We start from the raw sequence: 22139 nt of genomic DNA, 5'->3' as shown, positions 1-22139 counted from the left end.
CCAGGGTCGTGCCACCATTCCAAGAGTCCCCCAGATGTGTCAGTCCATTCCAGAGGAACCTGTTTTCCCTGCACTGCCTTGACGTTCAAGCCGAGGATCGACTCACACCAGGTGTGCACGTGGGACAGCCCTGTGGTAGAGCCTCGTGGGAAAGCCTCGTGGGAAAGACTCGAGGGAAAACCATAGATCCTTTGATCCACGCGGCGGACTGCGTGACACTGCTGCTACCGCTCTGGAGGAAAGCGCAAGTGCATGCCCGCATTCGAGACGAGGACTGACTCCCCTGGGGAGACTCCAGAAGAACCCCAAGATCCATGTCAGCACTTGAGAGGAATCCTCAGGTTCCGGCCCCTACTCCACACAAGGTCTTAGGCCCCGGCATCGACAGTAGAGGAATCCCGAGAGGCCCCCGAGGAACTCGCATGGGGACTGGCCTTTCCTGAGGCCACCAGAGCGGGTCCCTGAGGTCCCCGTCGTAAGTCGAGAGCACCTGCCGCAACTCGAGAAAATCCAGGAGGTTTTGCCCTCCAGGTGAGATGAGGCCCATTTCCGCTGAGGCTTCTCGAGGCAAATCACATCTAACCACTGGAATTTCCAAAGGGTCCTTCACACACTTGCTGCAACTCAAGAAGTTCCCGACATACCCGTCTCCACTCGAGAGGAAGCACTTGGGGTCCCGCACACATCCAGGGGAGCCCCGTTTCCGCCTCCTAGCTCGAGATGAGGGATCCTTTCCCTGTTTCGTAGGGAAAGAATTCCCGGCGTTCCTGTCTCATCTCAAGAGGAGGCGCTCTCCACAGGAAAGAGGAGAGGAACTCCAGGGTCGTGGCACCATTCCAAGAGACCCCCAGATGTGTCAGTCCATTCCAGAGGAACCTGTTTTCCCTGTACTGCCTTGGCGTTCAAGCCGAGGATCGACTCCCACCACGTGTGCACGTGGGACAGCCCTGTGGGAAAGCCTCGTGGGAAAGCCTCGTGGGAAAGACTCGAGGGAAAACCATAGATCCTTTGATCCACGCGGCGGATTGCGTGACACTGCTGCTACCGTTCTGGAGGAAAGCCCAAGTGCATGCCCGCATTCGAGACGAGGACTGACTCCCCTGGGGATACTCCAGAAGTACCACAAGATCCATGTCAGCACTGGAGCGGAATCCTCAGGTTCCGGCCCCGACTCCACACAAAGTCTTAGGCCCCGGCATCGACGGGAGAGGAATCCCGAGAGGCCCCCAGGAACTCGCATGGGGACTGGCCTTTCCTGAGGCCACCAGAGCGGGTCCCTGAGGTCCCCGTCGTAAGTCGAGAGCACCTGCCGCAACTCGAGAAAATCCAGGAGGTTTTGCCCTCCAGGCGAGATGAGGCCCATTTCCGCTGAGGCTTCTCGAGGCTAATCACGTCTAACCACTGGAACTTCCAAAGGGTCCTTCACACCCTTGCTGCAACTCAAGAAGTTCCCCGACATACCCGTCTCCACTCGAGAGGAAGCACGTGGGGTCCCGCACACATCCAGGGGAGCCCCGTTTCCGCCTCCTAGCTCGAGATGAGGGATCCTTTCCCTGTTTCGTAGGGAAAGAATTCCCGGCGTTCCCGTCGCATCTCAAGAGGAGGCGCTCTCCACAAGAAAGGCGAGAGGAACTCAAGGGTCGTGCCACCATTCCAAGAGACCCCCAGATATGTCAGTCAATTCCAGAGGAAGCTGTTTTCCCTGCACTGCCTTGACGTTCAAGCCGAGGATCGACTCCCACCACGTGTGCACGTGGGACAGCCCTGTGGGAAAGCCTCGTGGGAAAGCCTCGTGGGAAAGACTCGAGGGAAAACCTTAGATCCATTGATCCATGCAGCGGACTGCGTGACACTGCTGCTACCGCTCTGGAGGAAAGCGCAAGTGCATGCCCGCATTCGAGACGAGGACTGACTCCCCTGGGGAGACTCCAGAAGTACCCCAAGATCCATGTCAGCACTGGAGAGGAATCCTCAGGTTCCGGCCCCGAATCCACACAAGGTGTTAGGCCCCGGCATCGAAGGGAGAGGAATCCCGAGAGGCCCCCGAGGAACTCGCATGGGGACTGGCCTTTCCTGAGGCCACCAGAGCGGGTCCCTGAGGTCCCCGTCGTAAGTCGAGAGCACCTGCCGCAACTCGAGAAAATCCAGGAGGTTTTGCCCTCCAGGCGAGATGAGGCCCATTTCCGCTGAGGCTTCTCGAGGCTAATCACATCTAACCACTGGAACATCCAAAGGGTCATTCTCACCCTTGCTGCAACTCAAGAAGTTCCCCGACATACCCGTTTCCACAAGAGAGGAAGCACGAGGGTCCCGCACACATCCAGGGGAGCCCCGTTTCCGCCTCCTAGCTCGAGATGAGGGATCCTTTCCCTGTTTCGTAGGGAAAGAATTCCCGGCGTTCCCGTCGCATCTCAAGAGGAGGCGCTCTCCACAGGAAAGGCGAGAGGAACTCCAGGGTCGTGCCACCATTCCAAGAGTCCCCCAGATGTGTCAGTCCATTCCAGAGGAACCTGTTTTCCCTGCACTGCCTTGACGTTCAAGCCGAGGATCTACTCCCACCACGTGTGCACGTGGGACAGCCCTGTGGGAAAGCCTCGTGGGAAAGCCTCGTGGGAAAGACTCGAGGGAAAACCATAGATCCTTTGATCCACGCGGCGGACTGCGTGACACTGCTGCTACCGCTCTGGAGGAAAGCGCAAGTGCATGCCCGCATTCGAGACGAGGACTGACTCCCCTGGGGAAACTCCAGAAGTACCCCAAGATCCATGTCAGCACTGGAGAGGAATCCTCAGGTTCCGGCCCCGACTCCACACAAGGTCTTAGGCCCCGGCATCGACGGGAGAGGAATCCCGAGAGGCCCCCGAGGAACTCGCATGGGGACTGGCCTTTCCTGAGGCCACCAGAGCGGGTCCCCGAAGTCCCCGTCGTAAGTCGAGAGCACCTGCCGCAACTCGAGAAAATCCAGGAGGTTTTGCCCTCCAGGCGAGATGAGGCACATTTCCGCTGAGGCTTCTCGAGGCTAATCACGTCTAACCACTGGAACTTCCAAAGGGTCCTTCACACCCTTGCTGCAACTCAAGAAGTTCCCCGACATACCCGTCTCCACTCGAGAGGAAGCACGTGGGGTCCCGCACACATCCAGGGGAGGCCCGTTTCCGCCTCCTAGCTCGAGATGAGGGATCCTTTCCCTGCTTCGTAGGGAAAGAATTCCCGGCGTTCCCGTCGCATCTCAAGAGAAGGCGCTCTCCACAGGAAAGGCGAGAGGAACTCAAGGGTCGTGCCACCATTCCAAGAGTCCCCCAGATGTGTCAGTCCATTCCAGAGGAACCTGTTTTCCCTGCACTGCCTTGACGTTCAAGCCGAGGATCGACTCCCACCACGTGTGCACGTGGGACAGCCCTGTGGGAAAGCCTCGTGGGAAAGCCTCGTGGGAAAGACTCGAGGGAAAACCATAGATCCTTTGATCCACGCGGCGGACTGCGTGACACTGCTGCTACCGCTCTGGAGGAAAGCGCAAGTTCATGCCCGCATTCGAGACGAGGACTGACTCCCCTGGGGAGACTCCAGAAGTACCCCAAGATCCATGTCAGCACTGGAGAGGAATCCTCAGGTTCCGGCCCCGACTCCACACAAGGTCTTAGGCCCCGGCATCGACGGGAGAGGAATCCCGAGAGGCCCCAGAGGAACTCGCATGGGGACTGGCCTTTCCTGAGGCCACCAGAGCGGGTCCCTGAGGTCCCCGTCGTAAGTCGAGAGCACCTGCCGCAACTCGAGAAAATCCAGGAGGTTTTGCCCTCCAGGCGAGATGAGGCCCATTTCCGCTGAGGCTTCTCGAGGCTAATCACGTCTAACCACTGGAACTTCCAAAGGGTCCTTCACACCCTTGCTGCAACTCAAGAAGTTCCCCGACATACCCGTCTCCACTCGAGAGGAAGCACGTGGGGTCCCGCACACATCCAGGGGAGCCCCGTTTCCGCCTCCTAGCTCGAGATGAGGGATACTTTCCCTGTTTCGTAGGGAAAGAATTCCCGGCATTCCCATCGCATCTCAAGAGGAGGCGCTCTCCATAGGAAAGGCGAGAGGAACTCCAGGGTCGTGCCACCATTCCAGGAGTCCCCCAGATGTGTCAGTCCATTCCAGAGGAACCTGTTTTCCCTGCACTGCCTTGACGTTCAAGCCGAGGATCAAACCCCACCACGTGTGCACGTGGGACAGCCCTGTGGGAAAGCCTCGTGGGAAAGCCTCGTGGGAAAGACTCGAGGGAAAACCATAGATCCTTTGATCCACCCGGCGGACTGCGTGACACTGCTGCTCCGCCCTGGGGGAAAGCGCAAGTGCATGCCCGCATTCGAGACGAGGACTGACTCCCCTGGGGAGACTTCAGAAGTACCCCAAGATCCACGTCAGCACTGGAGAGGAATCCTCAGGTTTCGGCCCCGATTCCACACAAGGTCTTAGGCCCCGGCATCGACGGGAGAGGAATCCTGAGAGGCCCCCGAGGAACTCGCATGGGGACTGGCCTTTCCTGAGGCCACCAGAGCGGGTCCCTGAGGTCCCCGTCGTAAGTCGAGAGCACCTGCCGCAACTCGAGAAAATCCAGGAGGTTTTGCCCTCCAGGCGAGATGAGGCCCATTTCCGCTGAGGCTTCTCGAGGCTAATCACATCAAAAACACTGGAACATCCAAGGGGTCCTTCTCACGCTTGCTGCAACTCAAGAAGTTCCCCGACATACCCGTCTCCATCGAGAGGAAGCACGAGGGTCCCGCACACATCCAGGGGAGCCCCGTTTCCGCCTCCTAGCTCGAGACGAGGGATCCTTTCCCTGTTTCGTAGGGAAAGAATTCCCGGCGTTCCCGTCGCATCTCAAGAGGAGGCGCTCTCAACAGGAAAGGCGAGAGGAACTCCAGGGTCGTGCCACCATTCCAAGAGTCCCCCAGATGTGTCAGTCAATTCCAGAGGAACCTGTTTTCCCTGCACTGCCTTGACGTTCAATCTGAGGATCGACTCCCACCACGTGTGCACGTGGGACAGCCCTGTGGGAAAGCCTCGTGGGAAAGCCTCGTGGGAAAGACTCGAGGGAAAACCATAGATCCTTTGATTCACGCGGTGGATTGCGTGACACTGCTGCTACCGCTCTGGAGGAAAGCGCAAGTGCATGCCCGCATTCGAGACGAGGACTGACTCCCCTGAAGAGACTCCAGAAGTACCCCAAGATCCATGTCAGCACTGGAGAGGAATCCTCAGGTTCCGGCCCCGACTCCACACAAGGTCTTAGGCCCCGGCATCGACGGGAGAGGAATCCCGAGAGGCCCCCAGGAACTCGCATGGGGACTGGCCTTTACTGAGGCCACCAGAGCGGGTCCCTGAGGTCCCCGTCGTAAGTCAAGAGCACCTGCCGCAACTCGAGAAAATCCAGGAGGTTTTGCCCTCCAGGCGAGATGAGGCCCATTTCCGCTGAGGCTTCTCGAGGCTAATCACGTCTAACCACTGGAACTTCCAAAGGGTCCTTCACACCCTTGCTGCAACTCAAGAAGTTCCCCGACATACCCGTCTCCACTCGAGAGGAAGCACGTGGGGTCCCGCACACATCCAGGGGAGCCCCGTTTCCGCCTCCTAGCTCGAGATGAGGGATCCTTTCCCTGTTTCGTAGGGAAAGAATTCCCGGCGTTCCCGTCGCATCTCAAGAGGAGGCGCTCTCCACAAGAAAGGCGAGAGGAACTCAAGGGTCGTGCCACCATTCCAAGAGACCCCCAGATATGTCAGTCAATTCCAGAGGAAGCTGTTTTCCCTGCACTGCCTTGACGTTCAAGCCGAGGATCGACTCCCACCACGTGTGCACGTGGGACAGCCCTGTGGGAAAGCCTCGTGGGAAAGCCTCGTGGGAAAGACTCGAGGGAAAACCTTAGATCCATTGATCCACGCAGCGGACTGCGTGACACTGCTGCTACCGCTCTGGAGGAAAGCGCAAGTGCATGCCCGCATTCGAGACGAGGACTGACTCCCCTGGGGAGACTCCAGAAGTACCCCAAGATCCATGTCAGCACTGGAGAGGAATCCTCAGGTTCCGGCCCCGACTCCACACAAGGTGTTAGGCCCCGGCATCGAAGGGAGAGGAATCCCGAGAGGCCCCCGAGGAACTCGCATGGGGACTGGCCTTTCCTGAGGCCACCAGAGCGGGTCCCTGAGGTCCCCGTCGTAAGTCGAGAGCACCTGCCGCAACTCGAGAAAATCCAGGAGGTTTTGCCCTCCAGGCGAGATGAGGGCCATTTCCGCTGAGGCTTCTCGAGGCTAATCACATCTAACCACTGGAACATCCAAAGGGTCATTCTCACCCTTGCTGCAACTCAAGAAGTTCCCCGACATACCCGTTTCCACAAGAGAGGAAGCACGAGGGTCCCGCACACATCCAGGGGAGCCCCGTTTCCGCCTCCTAGCTCGAGATGAGGGATCCTTTCCCTGTTTCGTAGGGAAAGAATTCCCGGCGTTCCCGTCGCATCTCAAGAGGAGGCGCTCTCCACAGGAAAGGCGAGAGGAACTCCAGGGTCGTGCCACCATTCCAAGAGTCCCCCAGATGTGTCAGTCCATTCCAGAGGAACCTGTTTTCCCTGCACTGCCTTGACGTTCAAGCCGAGGATCTACTCCCACCACGTGTGCACGTGGGACAGCCCTGTGGGAAAGCCTCGTGGGAAAGCCTCGTGGGAAAGACTCGAGGGAAAACCATAGATCCTTTGATCCACGCGGCGGACTGCGTGACACTGCTGCTACCGCTCTGGAGGAAAGCGCAAGTGCATGCCCGCATTCGAGACGAGGACTGACTCCCCTGGGGAAACTCCAGAAGTACCCCAAGATCCATGTCAGCACTGGAGAGGAATCCTCAGGTTCCGGCCCCGACTCCACACAAGGTCTTAGGCCCCGGCATCGACGGGAGAGGAATCCCGAGAGGCCCCCGAGGAACTCGCATGGGGACTGGCCTTTCCAGAGGCCACCAGAGCGGGTCCCCGAAGTCCCCGTCGTAAGTCGAGAGCACCTGCCGCAACTCGAGAAAATCCAGGAGGTTTTGCCCTCCAGGCGAGATGAGGCACATTTCCGCTGAGGCTTCTCGAGGCTAATCACGTCTAACCACTGGAACTTCCAAAGGGTCCTTCACACCCTTGCTGCAACTCAAGAAGTTCCCCGACATACCCGTCTCCACTCGAGAGGAAGCACGTGGGGTCCCGCACACATCCAGGGGAGCCCCGTTTCCGCCTCCTAGCTCGAGATGAGGGATCCTTTCCCTGCTTCGTAGGGAAAGAATTCCCGGCGTTCCCGTCGCATCTCAAGAGAAGGCGCTCTCCACAGGAAAGGCGAGAGGAACTCAAGGGTCGTGCCACCATTCCAAGAGTCCCCCAGATGTGTCAGTCCATTCCAGAGGAACCTGTTTTCCCTGCACTGCCTTGACGTTCAAGCCGAGGATCGACTCCCACCACGTGTGCACGTGGGACAGCCCTGTGGGAAAGCCTCGTGGGAAAGCCTCGTGGGAAAGACTCGAGGGAAAACCATAGATCCTTTGATCCACGCGGCGGACTGCGTGACACTGCTGCTACCGCTCTGGAGGAAAGCGCAAGTTCATGCCCGCATTCGAGACGAGGACTGACTCCCCTGGGGAGACTCCAGAAGTACCCCAAGATCCATGTCAGCACTGGAGAGGAATCCTCAGGTTCCGGCCCCGACTCCACACAAGGTCTTAGGCCCCGGCATCGACGGGAGAGGAATCCCGAGAGGCCCCAGAGGAACTCGCATGGGGACTGGCCTTTCCTGAGGCCACCAGAGCGGGTCCCTGAGGTCCCCGTCGTAAGTCGAGAGCACCTGCCGCAACTCGAGAAAATCCAGGAGGTTTTGCCCTCCAGGCGAGATGAGGCCCATTTCCGCTGAGGCTTCTCGAGGCTAATCACATCTAAACACTGGAACATCCAAGGGGTCCTTCTCACGCTTGCTGCAACTCAAGAAGTTCCCCGACATACCCGTCTCCATCGAGAGGAAGCACGAGGGTCCCGCACACATCCAGGGGAGCCCCGTTTCCGCCTCCTAGCTCGAGACGAGGGATCCTTTCCCTGTTTCGTAGGGAAAGAATTCCCGGCGTTCCCGTCGCATCTCAAGAGGAGGCGCTCTCAACAGGAAAGGCGAGAGGAACTCCAGGGTCGTGCCACCATTCCAAGAGTCCCCCAGATGTGTCAGTCAATTCCAGAGGAACCTGTTTTCCCTGCACTGCCTTGACGTTCAATCTGAGGATCGACTCCCACCACGTGTGCACGTGGGACAGCCCTGTGGGAAAGCCTCGTGGGAAAGCCTCGTGGGAAAGACTCGAGGGAAAACCATAGATCCTTTGATTCACGCGGTGGATTGCGTGACACTGCTGCTACCGCTCTGGAGGAAAGCGCAAGTGCATGCCCGCATTCGAGACGAGGACTGACTCCCCTGAGGAGACTCCAGAAGTACCCCAAGATCCATGTCAGCACTGGAGAGGAATCCTCAGGTTCCGGCCCCGACTCCACACAAGGTCTTAGGCCCCGGCATCGACGGGAGAGGAATCCCGAGAGGCCCCCAGGAACTCGCATGGGGACTGGCCTTTACTGAGGCCACCAGAGCGGGTCCCTGAGGTCCCCGTCGTAAGTCGAGAGCACCTGCCGCAACTCGAGAAAATCCAGGAGGTTTTGCCCTCCAGGCGAGATGAGGCCCATTTCCGCTGAGGCTTCTCGAGGCTAATCACGTCTAACCACTGGAACTTCCAAAGGGTCCTTCACACCTTTGCTGCAACTCAAGAAGTTCCCCGACATACCCGTCTCCATTCGAGAGGAAGCACGTGGGGTCCCGCACACATCCAGGGGAGCCCCGTTTCCGCCTCCTAGCTCGAGATGAGGGATCCTTTCCCTGTTTCGTAGGGAAATAATTCCCGGCGTTCCCGTCGCATCTCAAGAGGAGGCGCTCTCCACAAGAAAGGCGAGAGGAACTCAAGGGTCGTGCCACCATTCCAAGAGACCCCCAGATATGTCAGTCCATTCCAGAGGAACCTGTTTTCCCTGCACTGCCTTGACGTTCAAGCCGATGATCGACTCCCACCACGTGTGCACGTGGGACAGCCCTGTGGGAAAGCCTCGTGGGAAAGCCTCGTGGGAAAGACTCGAGGGAAAACCTTAGATCCATTGATCCATGCAGCGGACTGCGTGACACTGCTGCTACAGCTCTGGAGGAAAGCGCAAGTGCATGCCCGCATTCGAGACGAGGACTGACTCCCCTGGGGAGACTCCAGAAGTACCCCAAGATCCATGTCAGCACTGGAGAGGAATCCTCAGGTTTCGGCCCCGACTCCACTCATGGTCTTAGGCCCCGGCATCGACGGGAGAGGAATCCCGAGAGGCCCCCGAGGAACGCGCATGGGGACTGGCCTTTCCTGAGGTCACCAGAGCGGGTCCCTGAGGTCCCCGTGGTAAGACGAGAGCACCTGTCGCAACTCGAGAAAATCCAGGAGGTTTTGCCCTCCAGGCGAGATGAGGCCCATTTCCGCTGAGGCTTCTCGAGGCTAATCACATCTAACCACTGGAACTTCCAAAGGGTCCTTCACACCCTTGCTGCAACACAAGAAGTTCCCCGACATACCCGTCTCCACTCGAGAGGAAGCACGTGGGGTCCCGCACACATCCAGGGGAGCCCCGTTTCCGCCTCCTAGCTGGAGATGAGGGATCCTTTCCCTGTTTCGTAGGGAAAGAATTCCCGGCGTTCCCGTCGCATCTCAAGAGGAGGCGCTCTCCACAGGAAAGGCGAGAGGAACTCCAGGGTCGTGCCACCATTCCAGGAGTCCCCCAGATGTGTCAGTCCATTCCAGAGGAACCTGTTTTCCCTGCACTGCCATGACGTTCAAGCTGAGGATCGACTCCCAACACGTGTGCACGTGGGACAGCCCTGTGGGAAAGCCTCGTGGGAAAGACTCGTGGGAAAGACTCGAGGGAAAACCATAGATCCTTTGATCCACGCGGCGGATTGCGTGACACTGCTGCTACCGCTCTGTAGGAAAGCGCAAGTGCATGCCCGCATTCGAGACGAGGACTGACTCCCCTGGGGAGACTCCAGAAGTACCCCAAGATCCATGTCAGCACTGGAGAGGAATCCTCAGGTTCCGGCCCCGACTCCACACAAGGTCTTAGGCCCCGGCATCGACGGGAGAGGAATCCCGAGAGGCCCCCGAGGAACTCGCATGGGGACTGGCCTTTCCTGAGGTCACCAGAGCGGGTCCCTGAGGTCCCCGTGGTAAGTCGAGAGCACCTGCCGCAACTCGAGAAAATCCAGGAGGTTTTGCCCTCCAGGCGAGATGAGGGCCATTTCCGCTGAGGCTTCTCGAGGCTAATCACATCTAACCACTGGAACTTCCAAAGGGTCCTTCACACCCTTGCTGCAACTCAAGAAGTTCCCCGACATACTCGTCTCCACTCGAGAGGAAGCACGTGGGGTCCCGCACACATCCAGGGGAGCCCCGTTTCCGCCTCCTAGCTCGAGATGAGGGATCCTTTCCCTGTTTCGTAGGGAAAGAATTCCCGGCGTTCCCGTCGCATCTCAAGAGGAGGCGCTCTCCACAGGAAAGGCGAGAGGAACTCCAGGGTCGTGCCACCATTCCAAGAGTCCCCCAGATGTGTCAGTCCATTCCAGAGGAACCTGTTTTCCCTGCACTGCCTTGACGTTCAAGCCGAGGATCTACTCCCACCACGTGTGCACGTGGGACAGCCCTGTGGGAAAGCCTCGTGGGAAAGCCTCGTGGGAAAGACTCGAGGGAAAACCATAGATCCTTTGATCCACGCGGCGGACTGCGTGACACTGCTGCTACCGCTCTGGAGGAAAGCGCAAGTGCATGCCCGCATTCGAGACGAGGACTGACTCCCCTGGGGAAACTCCAGAAGTACCCCAAGATCCATGTCAGCACTGGAGAGGAATCCTCAGGTTCCGGCCCCGACTCCACACAAGGTCTTAGGCCCCGGCATCGACGGGAGAGGAATCCCGAGAGGCCCCCGAGGAACTCGCATGGGGACTGGCCTTTCCTGAGGCCACCAGAGCGGGTCCCCGAAGTCCCCGTCGTAAGTCGAGAGCACCTGCCGCAACTCGAGAAAATCCAGGAGGTTTTGCCCTCCAGGCGAGATGAGGCACATTTCCGCTGAGGCTTCTCGAGGCTAATCACGTCTAACCACTGGAACTTCCAAAGGGTCCTTCACACCCTTGCTGCAACTCAAGAAGTTCCCCGACATACCCGTCTCCACTCGAGAGGAAGCACGTGGGGTCCCGCACACATCCAGGGGAGCCCCGTTTCCGCCTCCTAGCTCGAGATGAGGGATCCTTTCCCTGCTTCGTAGGGAAAGAATTCCCGGCGTTCCCGTCGCATCTCAAGAGAAGGCGCTCTCCACAGGAAAGGCGAGAGGAACTCAAGGGTCGTGCCACCATTCCAAGAGTCCCCCAGATGTGTCAGTCCATTCCAGAGGAACCTGTTTTCCCTGCACTGCCTTGACGTTCAAGCCGAGGATCGACTCCCACCACGTGTGCACGTGGGACAGCCCTGTGGGAAAGCCTCGTGGGAAAGCCTCGTGGGAAAGACTCGAGGGAAAACCATAGATCCTTTGATCCACGCGGCGGACTGCGTGACACTGCTGCTACCGCTCTGGAGGAAAGCGCAAGTTCATGCCCGCATTCGAGACGAGGACTGACTCCCCTGGGGAGACTCCAGAAGTACCCCAAGATCCATGTCAGCACTGGAGAGGAATCCTCAGGTTCCGGCCCCGACTCCACACAAGGTCTTAGGCCCCGGCATCGACGGGAGAGGAATCCCGAGAGGCCCCCGAGGAACTCGCATGGGGACTGGCCTTTCCTGAGGCCACCAGAGCGGGTCCCTGAGGTCCCCGTCGTAAGACGAGAGCACCTGCCGCAACTCGAGAAAATCCAGGAGGTTTTGCCCTCCAGGCGAGATGAGGCCCATTTCCGCTGAGGCTTCTCGAGGCTAATCACGTCTAACCACTGGAACTTCCAAAGGGTCCTTCACACCCTTGCTGCAACTCAAGAAGTTCCCCGACATACCCGTCTCCACTCGAGAGGAAGCACGTGGGGTCCCGCACACATCCAGGGGAGCCCCGTTTCCGCCTCCTAGCTCGAGATGAGGGATCCTTTCCCTGTTTCGTAGGGAAAGAATTCCCGGCATTCCCATCGCATCTCAAGAGGAGGCGCTCTCCATAGGAAAGGCGAGAGGAACTCCAGGGTCGTGCCACCATTCCAGGAGTCCCCCAGATGTGTCAGTCCATTCCAGAGGAACCTGTTTTCCCTGCACTGCCTTGACGTTCAAGCCGAGGATCAAACCCCACCACGTGTGCACGTGGGACAGCCCTGTGGGAAAGCCTCGTGGGAAAGCCTCGTGGGAAAGACTCGAGGGAAAACCATAGATCCTTTGATCCACCCGGCGGACTGCGTGACACTGCTGCTCCGCCCTGGGGGAAAGCGCAAGTGCATGCCCGCATTCGAGACGAGGACTGACTCCCCTGGGGAGACTTCAGAAGTACCCCAAGATCCACGTCAGCACTGGAGAGGAATCCTCAGGTTTCGGCCCCGATTCCACACAAGGTCTTAGGCCCCGGCATCGACGGGAGAGGAATCCTGAGAGGCCCCCGAGGAACTCGCATGGGGACTGGCCTTTCCTGAGGCCACCAGAGCGGGTCCCTGTGGTCCCCGTCGTAAGTCGAGAGCACCTGCCGCAACTCGAGAAAATCCAGGAGGTTTTGCCCTCCAGGCGAGATGAGGCCCATTTCCGCTGAGGCTTCTCGAGGCTAATCACATCTAAACACTGGAACATCCAAAGGGTCCTTCTCACGCTTGCTGCAACTCAAGAAGTTCCCCGACATACCCGTCTCCACTCGAGAGGAAGCACGCGGGTCCCGCACACATCCAGGGGAGCCCCGTTTCCGCCTCCTAGCTCGAGATGAGGGATCCTTTCCCTGTTTCGTAGGGAAAGAATTCCCGGCGTTCCCGTCGCATCTCAAGAGGAGGCGCTCTCAACAGGAAAGGCGAGAGGAACTCCAGGGTCGTGCCAACATTCCAAGAGTCCCCCAGATGTGTCAGTCAATTCCAGAGGAACCTGTTTTCCCTGCACTGCCTTGACGTTCAATCTGAGGATCGACTCCCACCACGTGTGCACGTGGGACAGCCCTGTGGGAAAGCCTCGTGGGAAAGCCTCGTGGGAAAGACTCGAGGGAAAACCATAGATCCTTTGATTCACGCGGTGGATTCCGTGACACTGCTGCTACCGCTCTGGAGGAAAGCGCAAGTGCATGCCCGCATTCGAGACGAGGACTGACTCCCCTGAGGAGACTCCAGAAGTACCCCATGATCCATGTCAGCATTGGAGAGGAATCCTCAGGTTCCGGCCCCGACTCCACACAAGGTTTTAGGCCCCGGCATCGACGGGAGAGGAATCCCGAGAGGCCCCCGAGGAACTCGCATTGGGACTGGCCTTTCCTGAGGCCACCAGAGCGGGTCCCTGAGGTTCCCGTCGTAAGTCGAGAGCACCTGCCGCAACTCGAGAAAATCCAGGAGGTTTTGCCCTCCAGGCGAGATGAGGCCCATTTCCGCTGAGGCTTCTCGAGGCTAATCACGTCTAACCACTGGAACTTCCAAAGGGTCCTTCACAACCTTGCTGCAACTCAAGAAGTTCCCCGACATACCCGTCTCCACTCGAGAGGAAGCACGTGGGGTCCCGCACACATCCAGGGGAGCCCGGTTTCCGCCTCCTAGCTCGAGATGAGGGATCCTTTCCCTGTTTCGTAGGGAAAGAATTCCCGGCGTTCCCGTCGCATCTCAAGAGGAGGCGCTCTCCACAGGAAAGCCGAGAGGAACTCCAGGGTCGTGCCACCATTCCAAGAGTCCCCCAGATGTGTCAGTCCATTCCAGAGGAACCTGTTTTCCCTGCACTGCCTTGACGTTCAAGCCGAGGATCGACTCCCACCACGTGTGCACGTGGGACAGCCCTGTGGGAAAGCCTCGTGGGAAAGCCTCGTGGGAAAGACTCGAGGGAAAAACATAGATCCTTTGATCCACGCGGCGGACTGCGTGACACTGCTTCTACCGCTCTGGAGGAAAGCCCAAGTGCATGCCCGCATTCGAGACGAGGACTGACTCCCCTGGGGAGACTCCAGAAGTACCCCAAGATCCATGTCAGCACTGGAGAGGAATCCTCAGGTTCCGGCCCCGACTCCACACAAGGTCTTAGGCCCCGGAATCGACGGGAGAGGAATCCCGAGAGGCCCCCGAGGAACTCGCATGGGGACTGGCCTTTCCTGAGGCCACCAGAGCGGGTCCCTGAGGTCCCCGTCGTAAGTCGAGAGCACCTGCCGCAACTCGAGAAAATCCAGGAGGTTTTGCCCTCCAGGCGAGATGAGGCCCATTTCCGCTGAGGCTTCTCGAGGCTAATCACGTCTAACCACTGGAACTTCCAAAGGGTCCTTCACACCCTTGCTGCAACTCAAGAAGTTCCCCGACATACCCGTCTCCACAAGAGAGGAAGCCCGAGGGTCCCGCACACATCCAGAGGAGCCCCGTTTCCGCCTCCTAGCTCGAGATGAGGGATCCTTTCCCTGTTTCCTAGGGAAAGAATTCCCGGCGTTCCCGTCGCATCTCAAGAGGAGGCGCTCTCCACAGGAAAGGCGAGAGGAACTCCAGGGTCGTGCCACCATTCCAAGAGTCCCCCAGATGTGTCAGTCCATTCCAGAGGAACCTGTTTTCCCTGCACTGCCTTGACGTTCAAGCCGAGGATCGACTCCCACGACGTGTACACGTGGGACAGCCCTGTGGGAAAGCCTCGTGGGAAAGCCTCGTGGGAAAGACTCGAGGGAAAACCATAGATCCTTTGATCCACGCGGCGGATTGCGTGACACTGCTGCTACCGCTCTGGAGGAAAGCGCAAGTGCATGCCCGCATTCGAGACGAGGACTGACTCCCCTGGGGAGACTCCAGAAGTACCCGAAGATCCATGTCAGCACTGGAGAGGAATCCTCAGGTTCCGGCCCCTACTCCACACAACGTCTTAAGCCCCGGCATCGACGGGAGAGGAATCCCGAGAGGCCCCCGAGGAACTCGCATGGAGACTGGCCTTTCCTGAGGCCACCAGAGCGGGTCCCTGAGGTCCCCGTCGAAAGTCGAGATCACCTGCCGCAACTCGAGAAAATCCAGGAGGTTTTGCCCTCCAGGCGAGATGAGGCACATTTCCGCTGAGGCTTCTCGAGGCTAATCACGTCTAACCACTGGAACTTCCAAAGGGTCCTTCTCACCCTTGCTGCAACTCAAGAAGTTCCCCGACATACCAGTCACCACTCGAGAGGAAGCACGTGGGGTCCCGCACACATCCAGGGGAGCCCCGTTTCCGCCTCCTAGCTCGAGATGAGGGATCCTTTCCCTGTTTCGTAGGGAAAGAATTCCCGGCGTTCCCGTCGCAACTCAAGAGGAGGCGCTCTCCACAGGAAAGGCGAGAGGAACTCCAGGGTCGTGCCACCATTCCACGAGTCCCCCAGATGTGTCAGTCCATTCCAGAGGAACCTGTTTTCCCTGCACTGCCTTGACGTTCAAGCCGAGGATCGACTCCCACCACGTGTGCACGTGGGACAGCCCTGTGGGAAAGCCTCGTGGGAAAGCCTCGTGGGAAAGACTCGAGGGAAAACCATAGATCCTTTGATCCACGCGGCGGACTGTGTGACACTGCTGCTTCCGCTCTGGAGGAAAGCCCAAGTGCATGCCCGCATTCGAGACGAGGACTGACTCCCCTGGGGAGACTCCAGAAGTACCCCAAGATCCATGTCAGCACTGGAGAGGAATCCTCAGGTTCCGGCCCCGACTCCACACAAGGTCTTAGGGCCCGGCATCGAAGGGAGAGGAATCCCGAGAGGCCCCCGAGGAACTCGCATGGGGACTGGCCTTTCCTGAGGCCACCAGAGCGGGTCCCTGAGGTCCCCGTCGTAAGTCGAGAGCACCTGCCGCAACTCGAGAAAATCCAGGAGGTTTTGCCCTCCAGGCGAGATGAGGCCCATTTCCGCTGAGGCTTCTCGAGGTTAATCACGTCTAACCACTGGAACTTCCAAAGGGTCCTTCTCACCCTTGCTGCAACTGAAGAAGTTCCCCGACATACGCGTCTCCACTCGAGAGGAAGCACGAGGGTCCCGCACACATCCAGGGGAGCCCCGTTTCCGCCTCCTAGCTCGAGATGAGGGATCCTTTCCCTGTTTCGTAGGGAAAGAATTTCCGGCGTTCCCATCGCATCTCAAGAGGAGGCGCTCTCGACAGGAAAGGCGAGAGGAACTCCAGGGTCGTGCCACCATTCCAAGAGTCCCCCAGATGTGTCAGTCCATTCCAGAGGAACCTGTTTTCCCTGCACTGCCTTGACGTTCAAGCCGAGGATCGACTCCCACGACGTGTACACGTGGGACAGCCCTGTGGGAAAGCCTCGTGGGAAAGCCTCGTGGGAAAGACTCGAGGGAAAACCATAGATCCTTTGATCCACGCGGCGGATTGCGTGACACTGCTGCTACCGCTCTGGAGGAAAGCGCAAGTGCATGCCCGTATTCGAGACGAGGTCTGACTCCCCTGGGGAGACTCCAGAAGTACCCCAAGATCCATGTCAGCACTGGAGAGGAATCCTCAGGTTCCGGCCCCTATTCCACACAACGTCTTAAGCCCCGGCATCGACGGGAGAGGAATCCCGAGAGGCCCCCGAGGAACTCGCATGGAGACTGGCCTTTCCTGAGGCCACCAGAGCGGGTCCCTGAGGTTCCCGTCGTAAGTCGAGAGCACCTGCCATAACTCGAGAAAATCCAGGAGGTTTTGCCCTCCAGGCGAGATGAGGCCCATTTCCGCTGAGGCTTCTCGAGGCTAATCACGTCTAACCACTGGAACTTACAAAGGGTCCTTCACACCCTTGCTGCAACTCAAGAAGTTCCCCGACATACCCGTCTCCACTCGAGAGGAAGCAAGTGGCGTCCCGCACACATCCAGGGGAGCCCCGTTTCCGCCTCCTAGCTCGAGATAAGGGATCCTTTCCCTGTTTCGTAGGGAAAGAATTCCCGGCGTTCCTGTCTCATCTCAAGAGGAGGCGCTCTCCACAGGAAAGAGGAGAGGAACTCCAGGGTCGTGCCACCATTCCAGGAGTCCCCCAGATGTGTCAGTCCATTCAAGAGGAACCTGTTTTCCCTGCACTGCCATGACGTTCAAGCTGAGGATCGACTCCCACCACGTGTGCACGTGGGACAGCCCTGTGGGAAAGCCTCGTGGGAAAGCCTCGTGGGAAAGACTCGAGGGAAAACCATAGATCCTTTGATCCACGCGGCGGATTGCGTGACACTGCTGCTACCGCTCTGGAGGAAAGCGCAAGTGCATGCCCGCATTCGAGACGAGGACTGACTCCCCTGGGGATACTCCAGAAGTACCCCAAGATCCATGTCAGCACTGGAGCGGAATCCTCAGGTTCCGGCCCCGACTCCACACAAGGTCTTAGGCCCCGGCATCGACGGGAGAGGAATCCCGAGAGGCCCCCAGGAACTCGCATGGGGACTGGCCTTTACTGAGGCCACCAGAGCGGGTCCCTGAGGTCCCCGTCGTAAGTCGAGAGCACCTGCCGCAACTCGAGAAAATCCAGGAGGTTTTGCCCTCCAGGCGAGATGAGGCCCATTTCCGCTGAGGCTTCTCGAGGCTAATCACGTCTAACCACTGGAACTTCCAAAGGGTCCTTCACACCTTTGCTGCAACTCAAGAAGTTCCCCGACATACCCGTCTCCATTCGAGAGGAAGCACGTGGGGTCCCGCACACATCCAGGGGAGCCCCGTTTCCGCCTCCTAGCTCGAGATGAGGGATCCTTTCCCTGTTTCGTAGGGAAATAATTCCCGGCGTTCCCGTCGCATCTCAAGAGGAGGCGCTCTCCACAAGAAAGGCGAGAGGAACTCAAGGGTCGTGCCACCATTCCAAGAGACCCCCAGATATGTCAGTCCATTCCAGAGGAACCTGTTTTCCCTGCACTGCCTTGACGTTCAAGCCAAGGATCGACTCCCACCACGTGTGCACGTGGGACAGCCCTGTGGGAAAGCCTCGTGGGAAAGCCTCGTGGGAAAGACTCGAGGGAAAACCTTAGATCCATTGATCCATGCAGCGGACTGCGTGACACTGCTGCTACAGCTCTGGAGGAAAGCGCAAGTGCATGCCCGCATTCGAGACGAGGACTGACTCCCCTGGGGAGACTCCAGAAGTACCCCAAGATCCATGTCAGCACTGGAGAGGAATCCTCAGGTTTCGGCCCCGACTCCACTCATGGTCTTAGGCCCCGGCATCGACGGGAGAGGAATCCCGAGAGGCCCCCGAGGAACGCGCATGGGGACTGGCCTTTCCTGAGGTCACCAGAGCGGGTCCCTGAGGTCCCCGTGGTAAGTCGAGAGCACCTGTCGCAACTCGAGAAAATCCAGGAGGTTTTGCCCTCCAGGCGAGATGAGGTCCATTTCCGCTGAGGCTTCTCGAGGCTAATCACATCTAACCACTGGAACTTCCAAAGGGTCCTTCACACCCTTGCTGCAACACAAGACGTTCCCCGACATACCCGTCTCCACTCGAGAGGAAGCACGTGGGGTCCCGCACACATCCAGGGGAGCCCCGTTTCCGCCTCCTAGCTGGAGATGAGGGATCCTTTCCCTGTTTCGTAGGGAAAGAATTCCCGGGGTTCCCGTCGCATCTCAAGAGGAGGCGCTCTCCACAGGAAAGGCGAGAGGAACTCCAGGGTCGTGCCACCATTCCAGGAGTCCCCCAGATGTGTCAGTCCATTCCAGAGGAACCTGTTTTCCCTGCACTGCCATGACGTTCAAGCTGAGGATCGACTCCCACCACGTGTGCACGTGGGACAGCCCTGTGGGAAAGCCTCGTGGGAAAGACTCGTGGGAAAGACTCGAGGGAAAACCATAGATCCTTTGATCCACGCGGCGGATTGCGTGACACTGCTGCTACCGCTCTGTAGGAAAGCGCAAGTGCATGCCCGCATTCGAGACGAGGACTGACTCCCCTGGGGAGACTCCAGAAGTACCCCAAGATCCATGTCAGCACTGGAGAGGAATCCTCAGGTTCCGGCCCCGACTCCACACAAGGTCTTAAGCCCCGGCATCGACGGGAGAGGAATCCCGAGAGGCCCCCGAGGAACTCGCATGGGGACTGGCCTTTCCTGAGGTCACCAGAGCGGGTCCCTGAGGTCCCCGTGGTAAGTCGAGAGCACCTGCCGCAACTCGAGGAAATCCAGGAGGTTTTGCCCTCCAGGCGAGATGAGGCCCATTTCCGCTGAGGCTTCTCGAGGCTAATCACATCTAACCACTGGAACTTCCAAAGGGTCCTTCACACCCTTGCTGCAACTCAAGAAGTTCCCCGACATACTCGTCTCCACTCGAGAGGAAGCACGTGGGGTCCCGCACACATCCAGGGGAGCCCCGTTTCCGCCTCCTAGCTCGAGATGAGGGATCCTTTCCCTGTTTCGTAGGGAAAGAATTCCCGGCGTTCCCGTCGCATCTCAAGAGGAGGCGCTCTCCACAGGAAAGGCGAGAGGAACTCCAGGGTCGTGCCACCATTCCAAGAGTCCCCCAGATGTGTCAGTCCATTCCAGAGGAACCTGTTTTCCCTGCACTGCCTTGACGTTCAAGCCGAGGATCGACTCACACCAGGTGTGCACGTGGGACAGCCCTGTGGTAGAGCCTCGTGGGAAAGCCTCGTGGGAAAGACTCGAGGGAAAACCATAGATCCTTTGATCCACGCGGCGGACTGCGTGACACTGCTGCTACCGCTCTGGAGGAAAGCGCAAGTGCATGCCCGCATTCGAGACGAGGACTGACTCCCCTGGGGAGACTCCAGAAGAACCCCAAGATCCATGTCAGCACTTGAGAGGAATCCTCAGGTTCCGGCCCCTACTCCACACAAGGTCTTAGGCCCCGGCATCGACAGTAGAGGAATCCCGAGAGGCCCCCGAGGAACTCGCATGGGGACTGGCCTTTCCTGAGGCCACCAGAGCGGGTCCCTGAGGTCCCCGTCGTAAGTCGAGAGCACCTGCCGCAACTCGAGAAAATCCAGGAGGTTTTGCCCTCCAGGTGAGATGAGGCCCATTTCCGCTGAGGCTTCTCGAGGCAAATCACATCTAACCACTGGAATTTCCAAAGGGTCCTTCACACACTTGCTGCAACTCAAGAAGTTCCCGACATACCCGTCTCCACTCGAGAGGAAGCACTTGGGGTCCCGCACACATCCAGGGGAGCCCCGTTTCCGCCTCCTAGCTCGAGATGAGGGATCCTTTCCCTGTTTCGTAGGGAAAGAATTCCCGGCGTTCCTGTCTCATCTCAAGAGGAGGCGCTCTCCACAGGAAAGAGGAGAGGAACTCCAGGGTCGTGGCACCATTCCAAGAGACCCCCAGATGTGTCAGTCCATTCCAGAGGAACCTGTTTTCCCTGTACTGCCTTGGCGTTCAAGCCGAGGATCGACTCCCACCACGTGTGCACGTGGGACAGCCCTGTGGGAAAGCCTCGTGGGAAAGCCTCGTGGGAAAGACTCGAGGGAAAACCATAGATCCTTTGATCCACGCGGCGGATTGCGTGACACTGCTGCTACCGTTCTGGAGGAAAGCCCAAGTGCATGCCCGCATTCGAGACGAGGACTGACTCCCCTGGGGATACTCCAGAAGTACCACAAGATCCATGTCAGCACTGGAGCGGAATCCTCAGGTTCCGGCCCCGACTGCACACAAGGTCTTAGGCCCCGGCATCGACGGGAGAGGAATCCCGAGAGGCCCCCAGGAACTCGCATGGGGACTGGCCTTTCCTGAGGCCACCAGAGCGGGTCCCTGAGGTCCCCGTCGTAAGTCGAGAGCACCTGCCGCAACTCGAGAAAATCCAGGAGGTTTTGCCCTCCAGGCGAGATGAGGCCCATTTCCGCTGAGGCTTCTCGAGGCTAATCACGTCTAACCACTGGAACTTCCAAAGGGTCCTTCACACCCTTGCTGCAACTCAAGAAGTTCCCCGACATACCCGTCTCCACTCGAGAGGAAGCACGTGGGGTCCCGCACACATCCAGGGGAGCCCCGTTTCCGCCTCCTAGCTCGAGATGAGGGATCCTTTCCCTGTTTCGTAGGGAAAGAATTCCCGGCGTTCCCGTCGCATCTCAAGAGGAGGCGCTCTCCACAAGAAAGGCGAGAGGAACTCAAGGGTCGTGCCACCATTCCAAGAGACCCCCAGATATGTCAGTCAATTCCAGAGGAAGCTGTTTTCCCTGCACTGCCTTGACGTTCAAGCCGAGGATCGACTCCCACCACGTGTGCACGTGGGACAGCCCTGTGGGAAAGCCTCGTGGGAAAGCCTCGTGGGAAAGACTCGAGGGAAAACCTTAGATCCATTGATCCATGCAGCGGACTGCGTGACACTGCTGCTACCGCTCTGGAGGAAAGCGCAAGTGCATGCCCGCATTCGAGACGAGGACTGACTCCCCTGGGGAGACTCCAGAAGTACCCCAAGATCCATGTCAGCACTGGAGAGGAATCCTCAGGTTCCGGCCCCGACTCCACACAAGGTGTTAGGCCCCGGCATCGAAGGGAGAGGAATCCCGAGAGGCCCCCGAGGAACTCGCATGGGGACTGGCCTTTCCTGAGGCCACCAGAGCGGGTCCCTGAGGTCCCCGTCGTAAGTCGAGAGCACCTGCCGCAACTCGAGAAAATCCAGGAGGTTTTGCCCTCCAGGCGAGATGAGGCCCATTTCCGCTGAGGCTTCTCGAGGCTAATCACATCTAACCACTGGAACATCCAAAGGGTCATTCTCACCCTTGCTGCAACTCAAGAAGTTCCCCGACATACCCGTTTCCACAAGAGAGGAAGCACGAGGGTCCCGCACACATCCAGGGGAGCCCCGTTTCCGCCTCCTAGCTCGAGATGAGGGATCCTTTCCCTGTTTCGTAGGGAAAGAATTCCCGGCGTTCCCGTCGCATCTCAAGAGGAGGCGCTCTCCACAGGAAAGGCGAGAGGAACTCCAGGGTCGTGCCACCATTCCAAGAGTCCCCCAGATGTGTCAGTCCATTCCAGAGGAACCTGTTTTCCCTG

The sequence above is a fragment of the Ovis canadensis genome, chromosome 25 (assembly GCF_042477335.2).
Source record: "Ovis canadensis isolate MfBH-ARS-UI-01 breed Bighorn chromosome 25, ARS-UI_OviCan_v2, whole genome shotgun sequence".
Classification (NCBI taxonomy): Eukaryota; Metazoa; Chordata; class Mammalia; order Artiodactyla; family Bovidae; genus Ovis; species Ovis canadensis.
Note: the sequence above shows the minus strand (reverse complement) of the source record.